Source organism: Lactuca virosa, chromosome 5, assembly GCF_052849685.1.
Source record: "Lactuca virosa cultivar CGN04683 chromosome 5, Lactuca_virosa_CGN04683_v6, whole genome shotgun sequence".
In the NCBI taxonomy this organism is placed as follows: domain Eukaryota; kingdom Viridiplantae; phylum Streptophyta; class Magnoliopsida; order Asterales; family Asteraceae; genus Lactuca; species Lactuca virosa.
The window spans coordinates 299,549,606-299,574,298 of record NC_136430.1 but is presented as its reverse complement, the minus strand read 5'-3'; the positions used below and the strand labels follow the sequence as shown (position 1 = coordinate 299,574,298).

Sequence of the window (24,693 nt, the reverse complement as noted above, 5' to 3'; positions counted from 1 at the left end):
CTGTACTCTACCCCCGAACCAGCAACCTTCGCGCCAAGCAAGACCGCCCTTGTCCCTTTCCTTTCTCCATTCCGCCTCCTTCTTTGCTTTGCTCTAATAGAGTCTAAGGCAAAGCTAAAGTGGTTCGTATGCCTACTTTACCTACTTGACGAAAGGGAACGAACTTCGTTTCATTTCTGGGTTTATGGATTGGATTCAGTCAGCCTCACTCCTTCCTTTTTATGTTGTCGTGATGGTTACCGGCGAACGCTACCAAAGGCGGGAGCGTGGTGAGATAGATAGACGTCCAATCCTGCAGCAGCTAGTGGCTCGGCCTTAGTCTTGGGCTGATCTCACACTTCAATCAAGCCCTTCGTACTTCGATCCAATCAATCGATCGATCAAGAGGCTAATCTCTTTTGTTTGGGCCGGTAGCTAAAAGAAAGTCCTCGCTTTCTCTTGAACAAGGGAAGGGCAGCATAGCATTAGCTTCAATTAAACAAGCTCAACCTTGAGAAAGGTGGTAGGCCGAAGAACCGTTGAACGCTTCAACTTGGCCACTAAAGAAGGCGAAGGCTGGGCGAGAGACTAGGCCAACTTACTGCTTACTGCTATGCCATGGTTGAAGCTTTAGGCTCCATAGACGGAACTATATATTAGGTATTAGGGAGGGGAGGACACCACTCAGCACCCCACAGAGCGGGGGGGTTCAATGCCTAAAAAAAAGAAAAAAAAGGGGGGAAAGATGACTCTATTTCTGAGGGGAGGAGAGAAAGAACGCATGCATGGATATTCTGTCTGTCGGATGTTCGATAATCTATAAAAGGACATCTAAAGCTAAGGTTACGAAGTAAAGGAAGTCCGAGAGAAGTGGTGATCTCATCTTGCTTGCTGGGAGAGAGGAAGCTTCCGGAGCACCTTTTCCAGCCAGATAGCGAGCGATCACTCAGCAATGAACACTAACTGAAAGCGGCCGGGAATGAGTACCTATCCCTTACGGGAATCGAACCCATGTCTTCGACATGAAAAGACGATGTCCTAACCACTGGACGAAAGGGACCAAAAAGCCATTCTTCATATATCGCTCCGTGGGCTCTGAGAAGAGAAGTGGTTCGTTTTCTTTCTATACGAAATTAAAGATTTCGTTTGTGTTCATGTTGGCGATTTCTGATGTAAATTCGGCGGTTCGTCTTGAACTCCTTCTATCTAGCGCTCTCAAGCTGAGGTAACTCGAAGCTTTGAATGGCTCCTGCCTAGCTTCCTTCCAGTGATTAGAGTCTTCTGGGCTACTACTTCCTGGGAAACCTTTGGCTAGGATCCTAGAAGCAACTTCGTCAACACCGTCTCAGTCTGTGTTAGAAAAAGGAAAGGAAGCAGGGAACCGAAGGCTGTTTGCGTACTTGCTTGTTCAAGCCTGAAAAGAAGCCAATAAGGCGCAGTTACAGCGGGAAAGGGTTGAAGTTGCGAAATCAGGCATAGGGTGTACGAACAACACTGATCGTAGACCATCCAAATGCTTATGGGGTAGAACAGACCGATTGATTAGTTCCCGTGATCGTAGATCCACTTTAGCTAATGCAACTCGGGAAGAAGCTGCTAAGATCACGTCGCTTACAAATGCTCCAGCATGAAATAAAGACTTTTTTAGGTACAGGGATAAATTCGTACAATAGTACGAGGACGGAAAAGAAAACGACCTTCATTGACGCATGTTCTCCCAATAGTGCGAGTACTGACTTGTTCGTAGAAAAGAATAGTCCTGACTAGTATACCGTCTGCTATTCTTACTAAATCTCAAGATTGAATTGGTAGTTGTACAATTGAAAACGGTATGGGAACTATACAAATTGAACACGGTATTTGTAGTCAAATTGAACATAGAATTGTTTATTGACAAGTTTGTGGGTATGTGGTTTTTGCATTTCGTTCAATAGGGGGAACACGAGACCTATAAAGAAAGGGGAATACAGATAAATGTTTTTTAGATTTTGACGCATTAGTAGGATTCATTCTTTTCCTCTCCACAGATACTGAGATCTATCCTTAGATAGACGCACTAGAAAGTTGAACAGGAAAGTTGAGACTGGCTTGTTCATGAGGCTAGTTCAGGAATTAAGTTTTTCTAGTTTCAATCTATAAATACCGTTACTTTGGACTTCGTCACGAAGTTTCCCGAGATGGAACACATAGTTCATTCTATCTAGGTTATAAACCCTAAACCCTAAATACCATAAGCGTGCTCCGCGCCTACCTGCGCGAGGAGCTTTTCGAAAAACTTCATAAAATTGTATCTTTCTCATACGAGCTCTGATTTCTATGTTCTTTATATCCACATGTAGCTATCGATGAGTATACAAGTTTCATTTAGACTCCGTCGGCTAATTCTCACTTTATTTTAAAAGTTATATTTTTCACAAACTTAGACTCTTAAAGTCCATATAAAAAATCATAACTCTTTCATACAACATCTTTTCTCGACTGTGTTTATATCGACGGACTCCTATTCATGAGATCTTCTACTCTCATTTATATTCTTTAGGCTAAAAAGCAACCGATCTAATTTTCGATTTCTATGCTAACATAGTTGCGCTGAAACTTAAAAAAACCATAACTTCCTCATACGAAGTCAGATTTGGACGTTCTCTATATGCACGAGTTTGCTTTTATGATTACTGTGCTTTATTTTAGATTACTTAGCCTAATAAGCAACCTATCTCCAATTCACTATTTACAACACACATTTTTGTATAGGGTTGAACGTGAAACTTCAAATGATCAGAACTTCTTCATACGAAGTCAGATTTTGGCATTCGTTATATGTACGAAATCACCATTACAACTACTAGAACTTCCGTTTACATTATTTTTCCTAAATAATCTTTATTTTCGACATTTATTTTAGCTCTAATTATTAAATTATTATATACACATAAATCACATATACTCAAATAATTTCCTTTTATTTATTCATAAAAAGATTACAATTGTTGCTCAATTTAAATACATCTTTCATAACTAATGTTTATCAAGAAATGCGGGCGTTACAAGTTTTTTCACGGAGAAGTTAGCCAAAATTTACATCAAGGAAGTGGTTGCACGTCATGGAGTGTCGGTTACAGTTGTTTCGAACCAATACATCCACTTTACTTCTAGGTTTTGAAGGAAGTTCAATGAGGAGTTGGGTACTCGATTGATTTTTAGTATCGCTTATCACCTCTAGACTGATGGACAGAGTGAGTGGACCATTCAGACCCTCGAGGATATGCTACGTGCATGTGTGCTGGAATTTGGTGGGAGTTCGGATACCTATCCTATTTTAGTTGAGTTCTCCGACAACAACAGTTATCATGCCATCATTGGTATGCCCCCCTTTGAGCTGTTTTATAGGAGGAGATGTCAGACTCTGATTTGTTGGGGTCAGTTCAGTCAGCGAGTGATGGGGAGCATCGAAGTAGTTCTCAAGACCACTGAGTTGATTTGACAGGTGCGGGATATATTGCGGACCGCACAAAGAAGGCAGAAGAGGTACGTTGACCAACGTCGTTCCGACTTTGAGTTTCAGGTGGGAGATCATGTGCTTCTAAAGGTGACACCTTGGAAAGGTGTCATCTGGTTTTGGAAGCGGGGCAAGTTGGGCCCAGATTCATTGGACCTTTTAAGATTTTCACCCAGGTGGGCAAGGTTACATATCTTCTAGATCTACACATCAAGCTTAGTCATATTCATAGTACATTTTATGTCTCTTAGCTGCAGAAGTATATGGTTGATGATTCCGTAGTGGTTTCTTTTGATGATATTTAGGTTGATGAGCGCATGAACTATGTGGAGAGACTAGTTGTGATTCTAGACAGGAAGATGAAGGCCTTACGCAACAAGGTGATTAGTTTAGTGAATGTGCAATTGCAGAACCTGAAGGGTTCAGAGTCGACCTAGGAACCTGAAGACGAGATGAAGGAGCAGTATCCAAAGTTATTTACAGCAGTGGATTTCAAAGTCAAAATTTGATATAAGTGAGAGAGAGTTTTAACATCCATTTCTAGGTAATGCTTTTCCTAAGTTAATTATTTTAAATTATTAATTGTAAAGTTTTAGGGTGGTGCCACAACATGGTGGCTAAAGGCCCATAGCCTGACAATTGTCTAATTAAGGGCAAAGATCTAGGAAGTGCCATGGCGTAGTGGCCATTTTGGTGCAAACCCTAGATCTTCAGGTTTGTACCCTATTTAAGGGCACTAACTTCTAGGGATGCCTTATTAGGTAGCCTCGTTTCTATAAAATCGGTCCCTACCTAAACCCTAGCCTATTTGTGTGTATTTTGAGTGTGAAGTAATTTTCTGAAGCTTGAATGAAGGAGAATCTCATCTTGTGGTATATTAGCTTGGTTCTAGCTTAGATTCAGCATCTTCATGTCATTTCAGACATTGTGGAGATATAAAGTATCAATCTTTCTCTTTCTTTCTCTAGATTTTATTCTAGGTCTTTTATGATATTTTAGTCCCAATCTTCTTGTCTTTGGAGTTTAATTGTACCACAAAGCCTTTGGGTTCATATTTTCGCTTCTAGACCACAGTATTGGATGGAAAGTGGTCTTGTATGAATCTTTTTGGTGTATATGACTTTAGTGTAGTCATTAAGAACTTTGGAGTAAAGATCTTGACTTATTGGGATGTCATAATGGACAATGTTGGAAACTATCCATCAAGACCATGTGGAGATTCATATCTGAGCTTCGGAGCTCTTAGGATTTGGAGTTCAGAGCTTAATACATTAAGTTGTCCCTTTACAGTTTCCACGGCTTGGGGACTTCCTTTCCATGGCGTGGAAACTGGTCCGGTCGCGGCCTTAGGGTCCAGTTTCTGCCACGGCATAGTGACATATCTACCACAACATTGTATGTAGTTTTTAGTGGGGAGCAAATTGAATGACCACGGTGTGGCCTTTGGTTGGCCAACACATGGAAGGCAGTTAGGGTTGACTATGTCTGTTGACTTTTAACCTGGGTTGACTTTTAGTCAAATGGCTAGTTTTAGAAGGAAGACTAATAGTTTACCTTATACTATTCATTAGGAGTTGTGTCGTATCCATATTTTGACCATGTGAGCCTGTTCGCTGGTGACTGCATTCGTGGGGTGAGTGTTCTCACAATACTATGTAGGATTCTATTTGTCTTTGTGACTCATGCATGGAACACCAAGGTTTGGCCACTATAATTTTTATTAAAGACCAGGGTTTGGCCCCTGGCATTTTCATGAAAGACCAGGATTTCGCCCCTGGCCATTGTATGGAAGGCCATTGTATGGAAGACCACGATCTGGCCCTTGGAACTTGTACAAATAAAGACCATGATTTTCCCTATGACAAGAAGTAATACTATGATTTGGCTCATAGCAACCGTTTGGGGTTGAAACTGTTGGGTTATGAGCATTCTAACACTCCTAAGTGTACATGCAATCCTAAATACCTTGGATCTATGTTTTCTCTATTATACATACAATTATGAACATCCAAGGTATTATCCTAATCTAGCATACAAAATAATAAATATAACAAGATAGAATACATACCTCTTTGATGTAGAATGTCTTCATGAAGCTTGAGTGCCTAGTGCCCCAAGTGTGACACCTCAAATGGTTCACACAACACCAAATACACTTGGAATAACTTGATAGAAACTTGAACACTCCTTGAAATCGTCTAGCCCTCACACTCACACATTAGTGCACGATTTCTTGAGCCATGGGATTCTTTTATATGGTGGCTATTAGGGTTACACCATGTAACTCATAACTTTACCCATTCCTTATGCTCCATGGATTTTAACCTCCATGGAGTATCCATGGGTCACCCCATGGACTTAGTCCAACATAAGGAATCTTGGATCACAAGCCCACATATATAAGAATGATAGATTTACACAATCAACCCATATATTTAATTAGTCTCCTTTTGATCACTTAATTAATTCCAAATTAATTCTTGATCAATACTAATTAAATAACCTTATTAATATATTAGAACTTATAATATATTAACCAACCTTAACTGTTATTTCTCTCATTATAGTCTATCCAAATACATGATGCCATGCAACCCAAATGGACCATGTCGGGTCGGGTCAAGTCTTACCAATTATAGTTATGGACTTAGACATTAATCCCACAGTCTCCCACTTGGATAAGTCTAAAACTATTATTGCGTATGACTTCAGGAACCGATCAGCAATCGTAGCTCTCAAAAGCTTCTGTCGAACTCTGACCTTGTCGATGAACTCTGACCTTTGTCAATGACTTGTCCATTAGATAAGGGATCATAGATTCCTCCATTCTAGATATCATATGGACTGAGACATGTATTATCAATCATTCTCTCTGTCTATTTGTTGTTTCCCGATTTCCGATTCATGATGACTGACTGATTGAACAAATCAAATCAGTCCTGGCTTGTCCAAGCACTCACATGTATCATCTTTAAATCATCGAGGGGCCCACAGATATCGCTTTTATCCCGAAGGTAAAAGGAATGGATAAACTTCGACTCATATGGCTTGTTCTACTACTTGTTGAATCATACACAAAGGCACGTTTTATAACATCGAGTTACCAATGCGTTTTCGTGCAATCAATGTATAACCAACTCATAGTAACAACTCATATCTCTAGGTTTGAAGAATATAAGATATTATCGTCTCATGATCACTCGTGATAAAATCCATGAAGTGATTCAAATGAGCGCGGGTTGAATCTAATACTCAGAACTTATGAGCACTCATGAGTGTTGTAGCACACTTTGTCCACCAACTTGGACCTCTACAAACCACCCCATGACAGTCTTGATTCATATCTACTTCCAACATATGACCGACTGTGGATGGTTTGAATAACTTAATCATTCAGGAAGAGCGACTTAGTTATTCTGGAAGTCAAAACATGCAAAGTGAAACACAAGAATAAATGAATCAAATATGGTATCAAACCCTATGAATATAAATAAACACTTTTATTTATCACCATACTGATTACTCATTATTCATTGTTTCGGTTTTATCAACTTTATACTTGAATTTAAAACAATAGTTGTCCCATGCTCCAAGCATGTACACTATGTTTTCTAAACACTAGTCATGCCATACACCAAGTATGCATACTATGTTTGTCTATGATCTTTATTTTGTAAAATAGATCAATTGAACATCACTCCAATGATCCTCTTTTCACAGTCCCAAATCCTTACTGCAAATGCAAGAATTCCAAATTCATGCCATTTACTGAAATCTGTTAGATTCTAAACTTATATGCATTGATCCTCTTAATGATTATGCACAAAGTCAGAAACACTTGACAACAATCATTACAGAGCATTCCAAAGGAGATCAGCTCCTTGGAAACATCCTTCTTTCATTAAGTTTCCTAATCTTACACAGATTGAATAATTTCTAACTTTGAAACATTTCCATATTCCATTTTGACTATCACTTCTGAACAAGAGTTTCCTCCTTACAGATTATGTCAATATGGTCCTTCCAGAATTAACATTATACTTCCAACTGTCCTTGAGCAACCAATCTTTGGTAAACCTTAGATTGTCCTCGACAATTGCTTAATCATTTTAGTCATATCCAATTCTAGACCTTTTCCCTTCATAATGCCCCAGGCATTTGGAAAATTTTAGAAAGGATGAATATAGCACATGTAATCGATCCTATATCCGAAGCATATGGGACACGATTCATGATGTCTCACATAAAGACTAAACCAGTCTTTTGCTATAATATTTCCATTTCAATTTGCCAAGTTCTCAAAATTCAGATTATGAAAAGGGATGCCGTAATCATAATCGAATTTTAGAACGCAAATAATGGACCCATATATAGAATTTCCTTATGTTGAGCCATTCCAACATGAAATTCATATATATATCCTTGATTAAATACGATTAAAATCTTAATCTAAGCTTTTAGAATTGAAATGAAGTATAATTTCCTCTCCCTTAGTTATAGCAAAACAACTTTTTCAACCCCTGCAACCTCACGAATTGAAACTTTTGTTTTCTATAATTAACATTTCTAACTTGCAACCTTTGTCATAATTATCATGCTCCCACTAACATGATGATTATTAGCATAACACTTATGCTCCCACTAGCTTTGACATGTACTCAGAAATCAGCTGACTTTCTTACCAAAGTTCAGATTTCTGATACTAGATTGTTTTGATAAAACTTTATCAAAATCATACACCTCTCTTAGATAGCTCACATGTGTGTCTAAACAATTTTAGAACTATGAAAAGGGATGCCGTAATCATAGTCTCAATTGTTTAGACCTTTGCCACTTCTCACAAGTCCATGTTAGTGTGCCGGTAAACCACACACGCTCCAGTAACGACTTTGAGAATGCAAATATCACAATTGCTATCTAGCTAAAATCTACTTAGTGAAAGTGTTTCCTCACCATCATTTTCATGAATCGGAGAGAAACCTTATGACACTTAGATTTAATAGTGTATGTGTTCTTATCCATGTGAATTTGTCAAAACCATAATCACAAGACAAGGTTAGTGACAAATCCAAACTCATATTAATTAAACTTGTGCAATCTTAAATTCTTGCCATTTGGCAGCTCAGGTGCCTGCCATTGCTTCCAAGTAGTTGTGCAACCAATTGAGAACTCTCAGAACTCCTATGCAAAGCCAAGTTGAATAGGCACGAAAATTTCAACACGATAGGTTATAAACCTCAAGTCGTGTGCTAGTGAAGGACTTTAGGTTTTATTCTTGATTAAGTCTTGAAACTTTCAAGAGCTTTAAGACTCCCACTGTCCTCTTGACATATAAGACTCCCTTGTCAAATATTCAAGAGATAGTGCGGATTCTTTATCAAGACTAACACTCTACACAATTGGCCTAAGTTGGTCTCTGTTTTATCCAAAACATCACAACTTACCAATTTCAAATGTACAAGAGTAGATAACCTTTTACTCTTACATTTGACTAGTGTTAACAAACCCTCTTTAAGATATGTCACTCAAGTTACAATCTTGGAGTATGACTCTAAGAATTGTTTTGGAACGAAGTATGACTCATCTTTTTGATTTAACCATTTCAACAATTCATGACTCCTCTTCTTAGTCATAAGAATGCACTAAGATGACTTTAGAGGACCAATTGTGATATGGTATCTTAATCATTAAGATGATCATAAACATGGTACTAAAGTACTCTCCCATCTTTTCAGATTTGAGAAACTTTTATCTTTCTGCCATACTTTGATTCTTCTTATTCGTTCTGTCTCACATTGAAACTTCTCCAATGCTACAGACTTATACTTAAACTTATAAGTATAACCATATTTACTGAACTTAAGTAAATCATGACGAATAGTCTTCTTGATATTTTGTGGTGGACTTGACCAGTGCACAAGAATGTGTACTCGATCCCTTAGTCCTTTCCTTATTCACATAAGGAATTAGTCTTAATTTTCCAAGCTGAAAGTTCTCATTCATCATACTATACAACTTGCATGATTCCAAGTTTCGGTCCAATTGAACCTTGGGTGATGAGAATCTTTCCTTATTTGGTAATATTAGACACTACCACAACCGAAAGAATCAAATCCATTTTTCCAATATTGCTATCAATGGAATCTCATAAGCAACAACTTTTCACAAATGCCATTGTAAGGATAAATAAAATCAAAACCTTTTTCTTTTATTTTAAAACTTTGCGGAAAAACTTATCCTTACAATCCATATGAAAACCTTGTTGTTATCTATTCCTAAGCAATATAAATATCATAACTCTTAAGTAATAGCCCAAAATTCTGATCACCGAACCATGCGATTGAAATCAATCTTCGCGATCAGAATCAGCATGTACTTAATAAAGTTAGACAATGGACTTTACCTGAAGTAGAGCCAAACTTATTGACTTTAACATCCTTAGGTAAATTTGGCAGCTTCGTAACCAATGCCCCTTCCTTTGGCAATAGTTACCTATGGACCCTTGATAATGGGACTATCTCAGACTTCGCCTCTCTCTTTACCATTGGGTCAACCGAGTTGACTATGGCCGATCCCTTTCTATTGGGAAGAGAGAGCTTTACTGGATATCCAATGTCATCATTGTCAATGTCCATAGCGTTTTAGGAAGTTGATCTTAGCAAATAGATAAGATCATTAAGGGTCTTGTCTTAGTCTGTTTCATAGGATTCCCAAAAGAACTCACTATGTGACTTAGAAAGTAGTTGAGCCACCAACTTTCTCAAGACTTTGACACCCAACTCTCCCGGCTTGTCAATATGTGACTACATCTCCAAGATGTGATCACACCTAGACCTTGCCTTGCCAATAGGGCTTGAGTGACCTTAAACTTTTTAGGAACTTGTGGGTTAGGGAGAATAATTGGAGGAGGTGAAAGAAGTATGATATCAATGGGACATCATCTTCATTTAGGAAAGCTTGTTTCAAGAGATTTGGGAAGATCATAAATGTCTAGACCAGACATCTTTTTGGGAGATATTCAAGATAGTTGATTTAAAGTCCTTAATATGACACCCATTATGAAATATTAAGGCTAGGACCCAACAAACTATTTTATAACTTAGAAGAGGGATGCCGTAATCCAAGCTATAAAATATTTGAAGGTAGGTGAATGACGATTCACCAATTTCCACCATGAAAAACGAAATAATTTATTAGGTTTTAATTGGATTTGAAAGTCCTAGATCTTTGAGATTCATTGAACTGTTCAAAGGCATGTTTCAATCTCGAGTGTGCCCTTCAGGTTTTGTGACCGGGATGCCGAGGATCACAAAACAAGGTGTGAATAACCATGCAAATATACTTGGTACCCTTAATATTTACCCCTTAATCAGTGTGCCGGTTAACCACACACGCTCCACCGATACTATGATAAATATTAAGTTACCCTTTTCCTACCTTGTTAAGTCCAGGTTAGTGTGCCGGTTAACCACACACGCTCCACTAACGACTTAAGCAAAGTGCAAAGTGTAATTTCATGGGTTAGCACCAAATTCACATTTTCCTAAGTAACTAAGATTGGGTATTAATAAGAGTTTAGTTACTTAGTATTTATCATTAATACTTTTAATGAAAGGAGAATTATAGTCCTTGTCCTACCCGTTCGGCTAACGACCCTCCACCAGTCAAGGAAGCGGTGGGTGAGAGTGGACACCCATTAAACTGCCATTTTATAGGCTGTAACCTTATACCCCCCTTATAGACCGGCTTCGTGAATGAGGCCTACTAACGGTAAGACTGACTTTACTCTTATACATATATATATAAATATTATTAACTTATAATATTATAAAGTATAAGGGTTGAATTTTAACTTTTAAAATTCTAAGGGCTAACTTGGAATTAAAGTATTCATAAGTGAAAACTTTTCAAATTCCAAAACTTGAGGGCAAGTTTTGAAACTATTCAAAACTAATTAATTCCATAACTTATGAGTTTAAAGTAGTTTTAATTAAAAAAAAAAAAAAAAACTCTTCAAGCTCCATAACTTGAGGACAAGTTATGGAAGACTTTAAACTAATTAATAAAAAAAAATAACTTTTTTTATTGTAACTTATGGAACTAATTAAGGTTACACTTTTTTTTTTAATTTAATGAAGAGACTCTTGAACCTCCATAACTTGAGGACAAGTTATGGAGTCATAAAACCATTTAATTAGAACTAGACTCTTCATTTTGTAACCTTTGCCAACTTTTATGAGTTTTATGATTCTTAAATGTGACTTTTCATATAACTTGAGGACAAGTTACAAAAACACACTTTGGAATCAACTCTTAGATTAAAATGGATTGAAAACAACTATTTCACACAACTTTTCTATTAATCTAAGAACCTCATAAGAACAAGATAATTCAAATCATCAATCTTCAAGAAATTAGCATGAACATACAAACTAATACAAATCTTGAAATTATGACAATTATCTTAGAAATTGGATTAGCATGAACATTACCACATCAAAAACAAGTTTATAAGTCCAAAAACATCTTAGGGTAATGTTCCTAGTCCAATTCCAGCCAAAACAATCGAATATATGCATCCAACTCGATTTTTCAGCTACTTTTGCAAGTATAACAAGAAAACAAGCCTAGGCTCTGATACCACTGTTGGGTTATGAGCATTCTAACACTCCTCAGTATACATGCAATCCTAAATACTTTGGATCTATGTTTTCTCTATTATACATACAATTATGAACATCCAAGGTATTATCCTAATCTAGCATACAAAATAATAAATATAACAAGATAGAATACATACCTCTTTGATGTAGAATGTCTTCATGAAGCTTGAGTGCCTAGTGCCCCAAGTGTGACACCTCAAATGGTTCACACAACACCAAATACACTTGGAATAACTTGAGAGAAACTTGAACACTCCTTGAAATCGTCTAGCCCTCACACTCACACATTAGTGCACGATTTCTTGAGCCATGGGATTCTTTTATATGGTGGCTATTAGGGTTACACCATGTAACTCATAACTTTACCCATTCCTTATGCTCCATGGATTTTAACCTCCATGGAGTATCCATGGGTCACCCCATGGACTTAGTCCAACATAAGGAATCTTGGATCACAAGCCCACATATATAAGAATGAATGATTTATATAATCAACCCATATATTTAATTAGTCTCCTTTTGATCACTTAATTAATTCCAAATTAATTCTTGATCAATACTAATTAAATAACCTTATTAATATATTAGAACTTATAATATATTAACCAACCTTAAGTGTTATTTCTCTCATTATAGTCTATCCAAATGCATGATGCCATGCAACCCAAATGGACCATGCCGGGTCGGGTCAAGTCTTACCAATTATAGTTATGGACTTAGACATTAATCCAACAGAAACAGGCCCGTTCTGTTATGTATGATATGTGGTATTTTGAGGAACTCACTAAGCTTTGTGCTTAAAGTTTTATGTTTAAAATGTTTCAGGTACTTCTGGTACGAAAGGGAAGGGCCTGACTTGATCACACAGCATCCCCCGAATATTAATTTTGCAGTATTTTTGATACTCTATGATGTTTTGAGATCTTTATATACATTGATTGGTATGAACAAGTGGTTGTGTGGTTTTGGTGCTTTAAAATCAAAACTTTTACTTAATATTCTTGGGACGTTACAAATTTTATGCCTTTATTATATTTAACATTGTTATATTCATAAGTGAATACGTTGAAGACTAGGTTAAAAAATTTATACATTTATATTCATAAATGAATATGCCAAGAGTAGGTTCATACATTTATACATGATTATATTCAGTAATAACTAACCAACTTCGAAAAAAAGTTGCAAAATCCATCAACATTTCAGCCATTTTATTGAATCGACCGCAACCCCCACTCTTCCCTTTGAACCAATCCGCAACCACAAATAATTGATAATTGGACATCACCTCTAAAAACAATAAATATTGTAACAAATTGAGAGCATAACCTAAAAAATTCCAGCACCCTTTGTTTAATCAATCTCTACAAAATGGTGATAACATTAATATTCCACATGTTCAATTACACATAGTATATATAATCATTTATGAATAAATCATTGTGTGATCATTAATGTTTAATAGTTATATAATCATCTATAATTAAGTGACCCCGTTAATTTATTTTCAAGTATTTAATCAGAAAAAACATGATTAGAGATGACCATAAAACTTAATTACATATGATTATATACATGTTAATCATACAGTAACAAAAATATAGAATTTTTAGGCAATCCCTCTAAACTAGTAGTGCAAATTACCAAGTAGAGCAAGAAAAACCAACCATATGTCAAAGCACACGCCATCACATGAAACAAAAGTACTAGAAAATATTAATAAGCACATATTATACCTATTTCATTTTTCACTATAGAATGGCATATACCATAGAACATATGAAATATGTGCTCTAATAAGAGCATAAATGGTTATATTACGTATTGGATATTTTAAGAATTAGAATATATCCTCATAATATCTAGGTGTTGGTGATTTTAGTGTTATCATCATGTTTTGGTGTAGTTGTAATGAATATTGAGATAGATTGAGTTTTATTTCACTCACCGAGATTGAAGGTGTGGGGTGCATACCCGGAGTGATTAATATGAGCTCAGGATATGGGGGTCTGGGGGAAGCACCCATGGGTACGGGGATCCAAGGGGAAATACCCTTGGTCCGCTCACTCCTAAACCCTAAACCTAAATGGATTTCTATATCGGGTATGACTCCAACCATGCATTTTTCCCGCCAAATATTCTATTGATAACATCATAATGATGTAGGTGTTAGTTATGTCCAATAACTACCTGTTTTGGCACCAAATGTGCATGTAAGCACTATTTACTACTTTTCCCTCTTATATAAGAACATTTTTCATGTTCCAGAATATGGGTTACAAAAGAGACACTCTAAATGTGTTCATTAAGATTTGATCTATCTCTCAAGAACACATCAAGCAAAAGGTAGTTCGCGTTTCTCAGTTCGAATTAGGCATGTAATTTGAATTTGTTTTATTCTTGGATTATCTAACTTCAGAATTAGTGTACCCCATGCAAAAGGGATGAATTACAAATTTCAAAAAGTGTTCAAAACATGATCCTTGACTTTATCCACGTAATACATATTGTTATTCAGATTCCCTAATTATCTAACATTCTAAATTTGTAATTTCTATAAAGGAATAGCAATGGTAGAATCTATCAGGGACATAAGTTCCAAGTTTGGAAAACATAATAAGTTTGAAGGAAACGACTCTCATCGTTGGCAGAAGAAGATGCACTTTCTTCTTACCACTTTGAAGGTTACGCATGTTTTGATTACCCATGCACCGGAAGCCCAAGGGAATGAAACGCTGGAACACACTAGAAAAATTTGCAAGTGGGAAAATGATGATTACATATGCCGTGGTCACATCTTGAATGGTATGTCTGACTCCCTCTTTGACATATATATAAAAATCATGAAACTACAAACAATCTGTAGGATTCCCTTGAATCGAAATACATGGTAGAAGATGCCTCAAGTAAGAAATTTTTTGTCATTAATTTTAACAATTACAAAATGGTATATTCGAGGCTTCTCATGGAACAGTACAATAAACTCATGAGGATTCTGGGATAATTTGAACAACACTAGATGAAAATGGATGAATCCATTTCTATCGCTAGTGTCATTGACAAATTGCTTCCATCCTAGAAAGATATCAAGCAAACAATGTAACACCAAAAAGAAGAGTTGTCTCTAGTATAACTTAGCAACCATTTATGAATTGAGGAAAGCCTAAGGGTCCAAGAAAGTGGCAATGGAAAGGTAGGAGAAGTTCCTGTATCTTCTATGAATATGGTAGAAGATGACAAAAACCAAAAAAACAACAACTCTGGAAAAAGGAAGAAAATAGATGACAACCAGAAAGGTTACAACAAGAAGGAAAAACTAGTGTGTTGGAATTCCAACAAACCGGGTCACATGAAACGTAAATGTCATTTAAGGAAGAACGAGAATGGTACAAGTAGATCTGGAAATTCCACTTATAGACAAGGATCTAAGGATCAAGGTCCGAAACCATAACAAGGTCAGAATTTTATTTCTGGAAATACTACTTCTATTATATATCATGTAACACTAGTTCTTGAAACTACTTATGTACATGATGATGATTATTCTTGGTAGATTGATTCGGTGGCAACGAGCCATGTATGTAGATATCGCCACTGGTTTAAGGAGTATGAAGTAGTAAATGATGGTTGTGTATTATATATAGGAGACCATCATAAATAATATGTTGTTGGTCTTGGTTATGTGTCTTTGTTATTTTGGTTTTGTAAAAAAGTATTCATCTTAGCAATGTAATACATGTTCCCAAGATTAGGAAGAACTTGGTGTCTGGTGGTGTATTAAATAAATGTGGTTATAAACAAGTTTATGAGTCTGATAAGTATATATTATAAAAGTATGGTACATTTGTAGGATTTTTTTTATTTCACTTGTGCTACGTTTAACTTAAATATAAATAATAATGTTGCAGATTCTATATATATGTCTTTTTCTAGTATTGATGAATCTTCCTTATGGCATGCTCGTTTAGGACATGTACATTATTAAAGAATGCTTGAAATGTATAAAAATAGATCAATACCATCTTTTGATGTTAACATAGAAAACTGCAAAACTTGTATGTTAACTAAAATAACTAGACAACCTTTTTCTGATGTTAAAAGGAATTTTGTTATGCTTGAGTTAATTTAAAGTGATCTATGTGATTTGAATTCAACTCCATCCTTAGGGAATAACAACTACATAGTTACTTTTATAGATCATTATTCTCGTTTTCAAGGTTGCAGAAAACGTTAGACGTTATCTAGTCGGAGGACTGGGGTCTAGGGATTAATCGGCTAGGCGGGGATTAATCGGGGACCATTAATTATTAAGAAAATTATTCAAAAATTTATAAATCCAACTTTAATCGTAAGAATATAAATAAATAAACATAAAAGTTTAACGATAAGTTTAACAAGCACAACAATTTATCATCCAATTAATAAGAAAAATTATTCAAATGTTAATATATCTTAAGAAAATAAGTAAATTTGGGTATTTGTATATTTGAAAACATAGAAATTTTGAAAATTTTGGAGAAAAACTTTAAAATTTAATTTTTTTTTTAATTTTTAAAAATTAGTTGAACATTGAAATACTATGAACTTTTGAAATTTTGAAAATTTTGGTTTAATATTTAAAAATTTGAAAATTTGAAAATTTGGCCGATTAGGCCGCCTAGACCGATTTTTACAACACTGCTTGTTTTTGCAATGTATACTTGTTACATTCCAAGGATGAGGTCCTTAATAAATTCAAAATTTATAAAATTGAAATTGAATTGCAACAAAATGATTTAATCAAAAGACTTCGCACTAATAGAGGTGGACAATATTATGATCCAAGTTATTTCCAATATGTTGGTATTATACATGAAATAACTTCTCTATACACTCCTCAACAAATAGGGTTTTCTAAAAGGAAAAATAGAGTTCTAAAGGAAATGGTGAACTCTTTGTTGTCATACTCAGGCTTGAGTGATGAATTCCGAGAGAAGTTATGCTAACTTCATGTATCTTTTAAATAGACTTCCAAACAAAAGGAACAAGATAACTCCCTATGAACTTTGGTACAAAAAGAAACCAAACTTAGGATATCTTAAAGTTTGGGGTTGTCGAGGTGTTGTAAGGCTAACTGAACCAAAGATGAACAAATAACTCCCTATAGGTTCTATGTTATAGAACCTAATGCTTCTGTTTCATTTAACATTGTTATAGAATCAAGAGATGCAATATTTTATGAAAATCAATTTTTATCCATACCTAGACAAAAGGATTTGGTTCCTAGTTCCAGTGTCACTACCAAGGAATTTGTACCTTATTCAAATCAATTACCTAAGCTTAGAAGACACAAAAGACAAAGGAAATCCAAATCATTTGGTAATGATTTTCAAATTTACCTAGTTGAGGGTTCTATATATGAAATTGCAAATCAATATTCATATTGTTTTAGTGTTGAAGAAGATCCTAAAACATTTGAAAAAGCAATGAGATCTCAATATGTTGCTTTCTGGAAAGAAGCAATAAATGATGAAATGGATTCCATCATGGGGAATAATACTTGGGTGTTGTTTGATCTTCCTACTGGATGCAAACCTTTGGTTTGCAAGTGGATATTCAAAAGGAATATGAAAGTTGATGGATTAATTGACAAGTTTAAGGCTCGATTGGTTATTTAAGGCTTTAGACAAAAGCCCGACATTGATTACTTTGACAATTATGCTCTAGTTGCTCGTATATCTACCATTAGACTGTTGATTGCCTTAGCAATAATTCAAAATTTGGTCATTCACCAAATGGACGTCAAAACAACATTCTTAAATTGTAATTTCGAGGAAGATGTATATATGAAACAGTCTGAGGGATTTACTATGCCTGGAAATGAGCATAAGGTGTGCAAGTTGGTTAAATCGTTGTATAGGATGAAGCAAGCACCAAAACAATGGCTTCAAAAGTTTGATGATGATGTCTTGTCACATGGTTTCAAGTTGAATCAATCAGACAAGTGTGTATATAGCAAATTTCATGAATCTGGTAAATAAGTGATGATATGCTTCTATGTAGATGATATGTTGATATTTGGTACTGATCAAAGGCAAGTTGACATGACCAAAGAGTTTTTATCATCTCAGTTCTCCAAGAGGGATATGGAGGAGGGAGAAGTGATTCTTGGAATAAGAAATAAGTGTGAACATCAAGGAATTTCAATTTCACAATCTCATTACATTGAGAAAGTGCTTAAGAAGTTCAATTGTTTAGATTGTTCACCTGTGAGTACTCCTTTTGATATAAGTATGAAACTTATGCCAAATAGTGGTGAAGCGGTTTCACAAGTTGAGTATTTAAAGGTCATTGGGTGTTCGATGTATGGTATGACCAGCACCAGCCCTGGTATTGTATTTGTTGTAGGAAAGCTAAGCAGGTTTACTAGCAATCCTAGTACTCATCACTAACAAACAGTAAGGAAAGTTTTGAAGTATCTTAAGAAAACCATGGAATTTGGATTGACTTATGTACGATGTCCTTTAGTTATTGAAGGATATTCAAATGCTAGTTGGATCACTAGTGTTGAGGACCACTCTTCTACAAGTGGTTGGGTGTTTCTTCTTGGTGGAGGTGCCATTTCCTGGGATTCTAAGAAACAAACATGCATCACAAATTTAACTATAGAATCTAAATTTGTAGCCCTCACAGCTGCTGGAAAAGAAGTAAAATGGTTAAGGAACTTGAACTATGAAATTCCTTTGTGGCCAAAGCCTATCTCATCTATCTCGATACACTATGATAGTGCTGCCACCTTGGAAAATCATACAATCAAGTGTATAATGGAAAGTAGTGACATTTGGGTGTTAGGCACAACATAGTAAGTGAGCTCATTACTTATTGTATCATTTATGTTGAGTTTGTTCGATCTCAAAAAACTTAGTTGATCACTTGAGGAAGAGGTTAGCTATAAACTTGTTAAAGAAGACAGTTATACGGATGGGTTTATGTTGAGAGAAAAACTTAAGTTGAGATATTTATTTGCGGAAATGTAAGTCAATCTCAAGGGATATTTTAGTAAACTCAACAATAAGAAATATGCAGAATAATAAGGAAGAATATAACAACAAGATTAATCAGTAAACATAAACAAGTAAGAATACTTAGTTGAATCGTAACCAGGTTTGCATTCAAACAGAAGTTAGTAATTGATGAACAACATAAGAAAGAGATAATGAAGATAATGAAGACTTGTATTCAATAAGTATTAATACAATGAAATCCTGAGAAGTGGACAATAGATCGATCAATATGATCATCTATTTATAGTAAAATTGAGTACACGATAAATAATAGAATACTCCTTAGTTGGGCGTCCATGCTTGTCATGCCTGGACTAACAAAACTCATCTAACAAACAATGTCAAAAAGGTGAATATTACTTTTATGACACTTACACGTACAAAACACAAAACATAATCTCCTTCAGTTCAACATCCTTCACTTCGGTATTCCAAGTCTTTAGTATCAAATATCACAACTCTTCGTAACTGAACAATATAACAAGAATACTATCGCAACCAACAAACAAGTATTCGGTCCTTCAATAGATTTCATAGTCGTCGAGGGTCACTTCAATGCATCAACAATTTCCCCTAAGTGACATCGCTGCTATCCCTTTCTTTTATTAAGTTTGAGAAACTTAATAATGATCCACCAGAACTTCCTAACTTCAACAATCCATTTGATTCTTCTGAATATTTCAAACATCACTTCTTCAGTGGTGAACTTGGACTTTTGAACCATTGATATAGTTCCTTCCAACTATTTAGGAGAGAACCGATGAAATGTAGTGGCTGGAAGGAAGAACTTTTCACGATCTCTGGAGAGCTTCAAAACAATGCCAAGTTTTGAGAAGTTTGTTGCTCCGCGGATTAAGTCTTGAATTCCTTCGGTAATGTATTCTTGATGTTCAAATAAAGGGAAGTTCATTTTCTCTGCAAGATTTGAATAGATCTCAGCATCAATTTATTTGAAGTCGCACACAAGAGCTTTCAGAAAATCTGCAGCCCTTATATATGCATCTTCCATCTTCGGGTATTTTTGAGCTTTGAACTGGAAGACCCTTGCAATCAGAAAAACCTATTTTGAATTCATAAAGATGAAGTTTGCTTATGTTCTAGGGTACTCTTTTCCAAATCGAGATAGAGTGTATTGATAGTGTGCTTCTCATTTGAAAGACCTTGGTTTGAAGGTTGTAACAACTTCGGGTATGTCAGTTGACCAGATCTCCTCTATTGATTTCCCATACTTGTTGTGAAACAAGTTTAATCTTTCAAACTCCATGGGCATTCTTCGCTCATCTGGGATGTTCTAGTCAAATGGTTTAAATACTAGGAAGTATTTAGCATTGGTAGAAAGAGGAATGTCCCAGTATACACCAGTAGGAGGTTAAGCATATGTGAGATGAGGAACATAATCTGTGTCCAACAGTCTTCGAATCGTATTCACCCAAGAATTGATTAGAGATTCATCAATTCTCATGTCAAATCCCTGAGTCTGACATATGTATTCGATTAGCTTTGTTGACCTCCAGTCCGCCTTTTTCTATCTTTTCTTGGGAGATTAGAAGGAATTTTCATCATACATGGAAGGCTCTAGTTCTGTTTCTTTGATAGGAGAAGGATTCTTTTGATATGTTGGAGGAGTTGGAATTTTGTTTTTCTGAGGAGACCTTGTGGGAGATTATGGTGGAATTTTATCTTTTAGAGTCGGAGGATTAGGGGACTTTGGTCTATCTGATACCGAAGAGGATCTTGTACTTTCATCAACTTGGATCGCTTGATCCTTTCCTATTTTGATGAAGAAGGATTTCCCTTCTCCTCAAATAAATCTTGCAAATCTTTCAGCATGGTGAATGTTTCGTTGAACTGGATCAAGATTTGACCACTGAGATCATTGGTGGTTAGAATTGCAGGACGCTTGAGATGATCATAGATGTCCTTAGAAATTGTGAGGATTTCATCTATACTCTTTCTAGCTAAGACTAATCGACGTAGACCTTGGATCATATCTTTAAGTTCTGTATAACTACCATCATAGGCCTTGTGTGTTTCATCAATCAAAAACTTCATCTTAGGCTCATGTTCATTCTTCATCTTGATCACTTGATCCTTCAACTCTTTGATATCAAAAAGAAAGTCTTCGAATTTCTTGATGAACTCTTTGTGATCTGATTGTCTTTTTCGATCAAGTTGGCGGATTCCCATTTCAATCTGTATTAGGATCCTATCGGTAGTCCATTTTTCCCTTGCTTCAAGCCCGCAAGCCTTTCCTTGAAAGACTGAAGAGCTAGAGGTGCAGGAGTCTGTGGGGGTTGTTGAGAGGATACAACACTGAGAATTTGATGAATTTTGCTTTTAAGATCAAGGAATTCTTTCCTTGACATTGTAACCTTCTTTTTCTTCTTCTTTTTTGGTTTGGAAGTGGAGTGTTGCGATCCACTTGATTCTTCATCCTCGAAAAACATGTCAAAGTCTTCAAACTTTCCTTGTTTTTCTACTTCCTCTTCTTCATTGAAAACAAAAGCAAATTGCGGTTCTTGACTGATTTGAACTTCGGTTTCACCATCATTAGAGTCACCAACATCAATTGGTCAAGGAATAGGTTTTAATCTTCTAGATAGATTCCCTTTAGCTTCTCGAGCTCTTTACATTGTTCCTTCAATTTCATCAATCCATCTCTGCGCAGTTTGGAGATCATAGATATTCTTCAGGTTGATGATCTAGTCTGCCCAGTATGCTACAACGTATTTGATCTCCTCTTCCTTCCTTTGTTGATGCAATGTTTGCCTTTGCTTTCTTGCCCTGAAAGCCTTTTTGAAAGCTTCAAATTGTTTCTTTTTAGATTCCATGGAGGGCTGGTGGTTTGTCCATCTATCATCTGTAATCAAATTTGTTTCAGTCACTACCGGGGTGTCCCCCCGGGTTCATGGATCCTTGCACATTGGTTCTCACCATGCCATTGTTGCTTGGTCGTAATGTCGACGGATAAGGATTTCCAGGCTTCCTCGGTCTCCTTGGTCTATAACCAAGTTTGGCCTCGGACCTATTCTGGTTAGGATATATGAAAAAGGACCCTTCGATACATCATGCGTTTGCAGTGTATGTGTAAAACAAAGAAATATGGAGTTCAGCTCTTGGGGTGTAAAGACATGCAAATGTGTTCTCCTAGAGACCTTAGGAGTTTTATCGACACCAGAATCCACATGGAATCCTAATTTGGCATTATCTCCATGATTTTTATCTAAAACCGTTACACTTACTGTAGCGGAGTGGACGGATGGGGTATGAACAGGTGATTCAGCATGGAATCGAAGAGCTACGAGAGACTTTGGAGATTCTTCGGTATCAGTTATGGGTCGCTTTTGGTTTAGTAGGGTAGGGAGTTTCAGCTTCTTCTTCCTAAACAAGTCTTCAAACACAACTAAATCTTCATCTGCTTCTTTGTTTACATTCATAGGCTCTTCAGTTTGGATTGGGTCTTCAGTCACCATGGGGTCTTCGGTGACAGTCATTTTTTCTTGGAGAATCCAGCTCCTTTGGTTACAGTTTTCATTGGGGTCCTTCTCTTGGAAACCGACTTGACTTTCTTAGATTTTGGCTCAGGGACTGGGCCAGTGGTCTGCGGTGGGGAGCTAAGCGAGGTAGAGCGATACGATATTGTATCACTCGTAGCCTCAATGTGATCAGTGACCACATAGTTAAATAGTCCAATTGTAGTCAACATGTGCATCGGTAATTGTCTAATGGGACCATAAATAGATTGTTCTTTAGGAAACGAGTGCCCTTTTTGATCTCGACAGGAGAAAGAGATAAGTTCGTCACCAAGACTAACTTTAACTTCTTTGTGAAGAGCCACCAGGCAGAGAGACCAGAATCTTGCAGATGTGAGATCGATGAGTCCATCTTTGGGTGATCCTTTTCCAACATACTAAGTAAAATCATCCCAAAGGAAGGTTCCATGTTGTCCATTCCTCCTGTTATTTCAGGTAAGCACCTAATGACATAGTGAAAAACATATTGCCAAACAGCTGGAAGCTTTCCCTTTTTGAATTTTGTAATTCCTTTAACTTTCGCTTGATAACCCATCTTGTAGAGACCTATGAAGTTTTCAGAATCGCTAGGGTTATTGAAGGTGGTTGAAGGAAGAATTATGAGGTTAATGGCTTCGAGAAATTTGGTTTTGGTGAGAATCACCATTGATTCATTAGCAAGCTTGAGATGAACTTCATCGAGTTTTTCTAATGGTCAGAATGCAGAGAAATCACACTTGAAGAGCACTGATTGGGGAACAACCTTAATAAAAGCATCAAAGGTTCCAAACAATGGGTGTTTAGGTAGAAAAAAGATCACCATCTTGATTGCAGCGTCATAGAGATCATGATTATTGAAGATTGCTATATAGTTTCTTGATGTAATCGTGGATCTTGTGTTTTTGGCAGTTGAGGTTGAGTCAGTTGGCTTAGTTTTCTTCTTAGAGACTCCGTATTTCACCATGATTGATTCGAAAAAGGTTTTGAATAACTTGCAGAAAATGTTTTAGCATGATTAGGAAAAAGATGATCGCCAATTAGGGTTCAAAAAGCATAAAACTTTCTTGGAAGGAAATGGGGGGTTTTGTGACAACTGTCAATTTTGGGTCAACCAAAGTCAACAAAGTCAACCAACCCAACTCAACTAGTATTAGGGTTTTAAGAATAAACGTTATGTTTCCTAATGTGCCTAATGTATAACTTACAAGGATTAATACAAAGTACCTTATTATTTTATGGGATAACCATATATAAACCCTAATTATGGTTGATAACGCAACAACTCGATAATTCAGTTATATATTATTTGGAAATAAATAATGTAATAAGGTCCGTAAACCTAACACTACATGAAAAAATTCATAGCAAAGGCTACAACCACAACTTTTTTGGTGAATTCGTTACCAAATAAGATAAATTCTATACCCGTCTAAACACCAAAACCTAACAAGACAAACTTGGAAATTTAACCTAACTATTCATATAATGTATTATTATTTGATAAAAATGTTTGTTATAATGATTTGAATTTTTATAATTCAAATTAAATATTTTATACACTCTTTAAACTCTATTTTCATTATAAAAACCCCACCATTTTTATAAAAATGATAGGATTTATAAAAGGTTGACTTTCATTTTTATAAAAAAAAGGCTAATAACATAAGTACACTTCCTTAATTAAGCCAACTACTACCCTACCTTTAAGTCACATCCATGTTCCCCTTCAACACCCCATCCTTACCACCCTACCCACCCACCCCCCCCCCCACACACACACACACTCTCTCTCCCCTCCCAAATTTAGAGTTCGACCGAGAACTCCTCAACCCCCACCATTTTCATGACACTTCATTCTTCTCCTCGAGGTTAGGCTCTAATCTTCAAACCCTAAGTTCTTCCAAGTGTTCTTGAAGTTGTGGTAAGTCCTTTCTTCATCTACTAGTGATTCAACACACTTATATACAAGTTTCAATCCATTTACACACATTGAATGTGTT

At 36.1% G+C, this 24,693-nt stretch overlaps 1 non-coding gene across 1 annotated transcript; it reads right to left on the bottom strand.

Moving 5' to 3' along the window:
• Window positions 1-967: 967 nt before the first annotated feature.
• TRNAE-UUC (transfer RNA glutamic acid (anticodon UUC)) lies at window positions 968-1,039 on the bottom strand. Its single transcript has one exon. It is a non-coding gene; the product is annotated as a tRNA-Glu (tRNA).
• Between the last annotated feature and the right edge of the window lie 23,654 nt (window positions 1,040-24,693).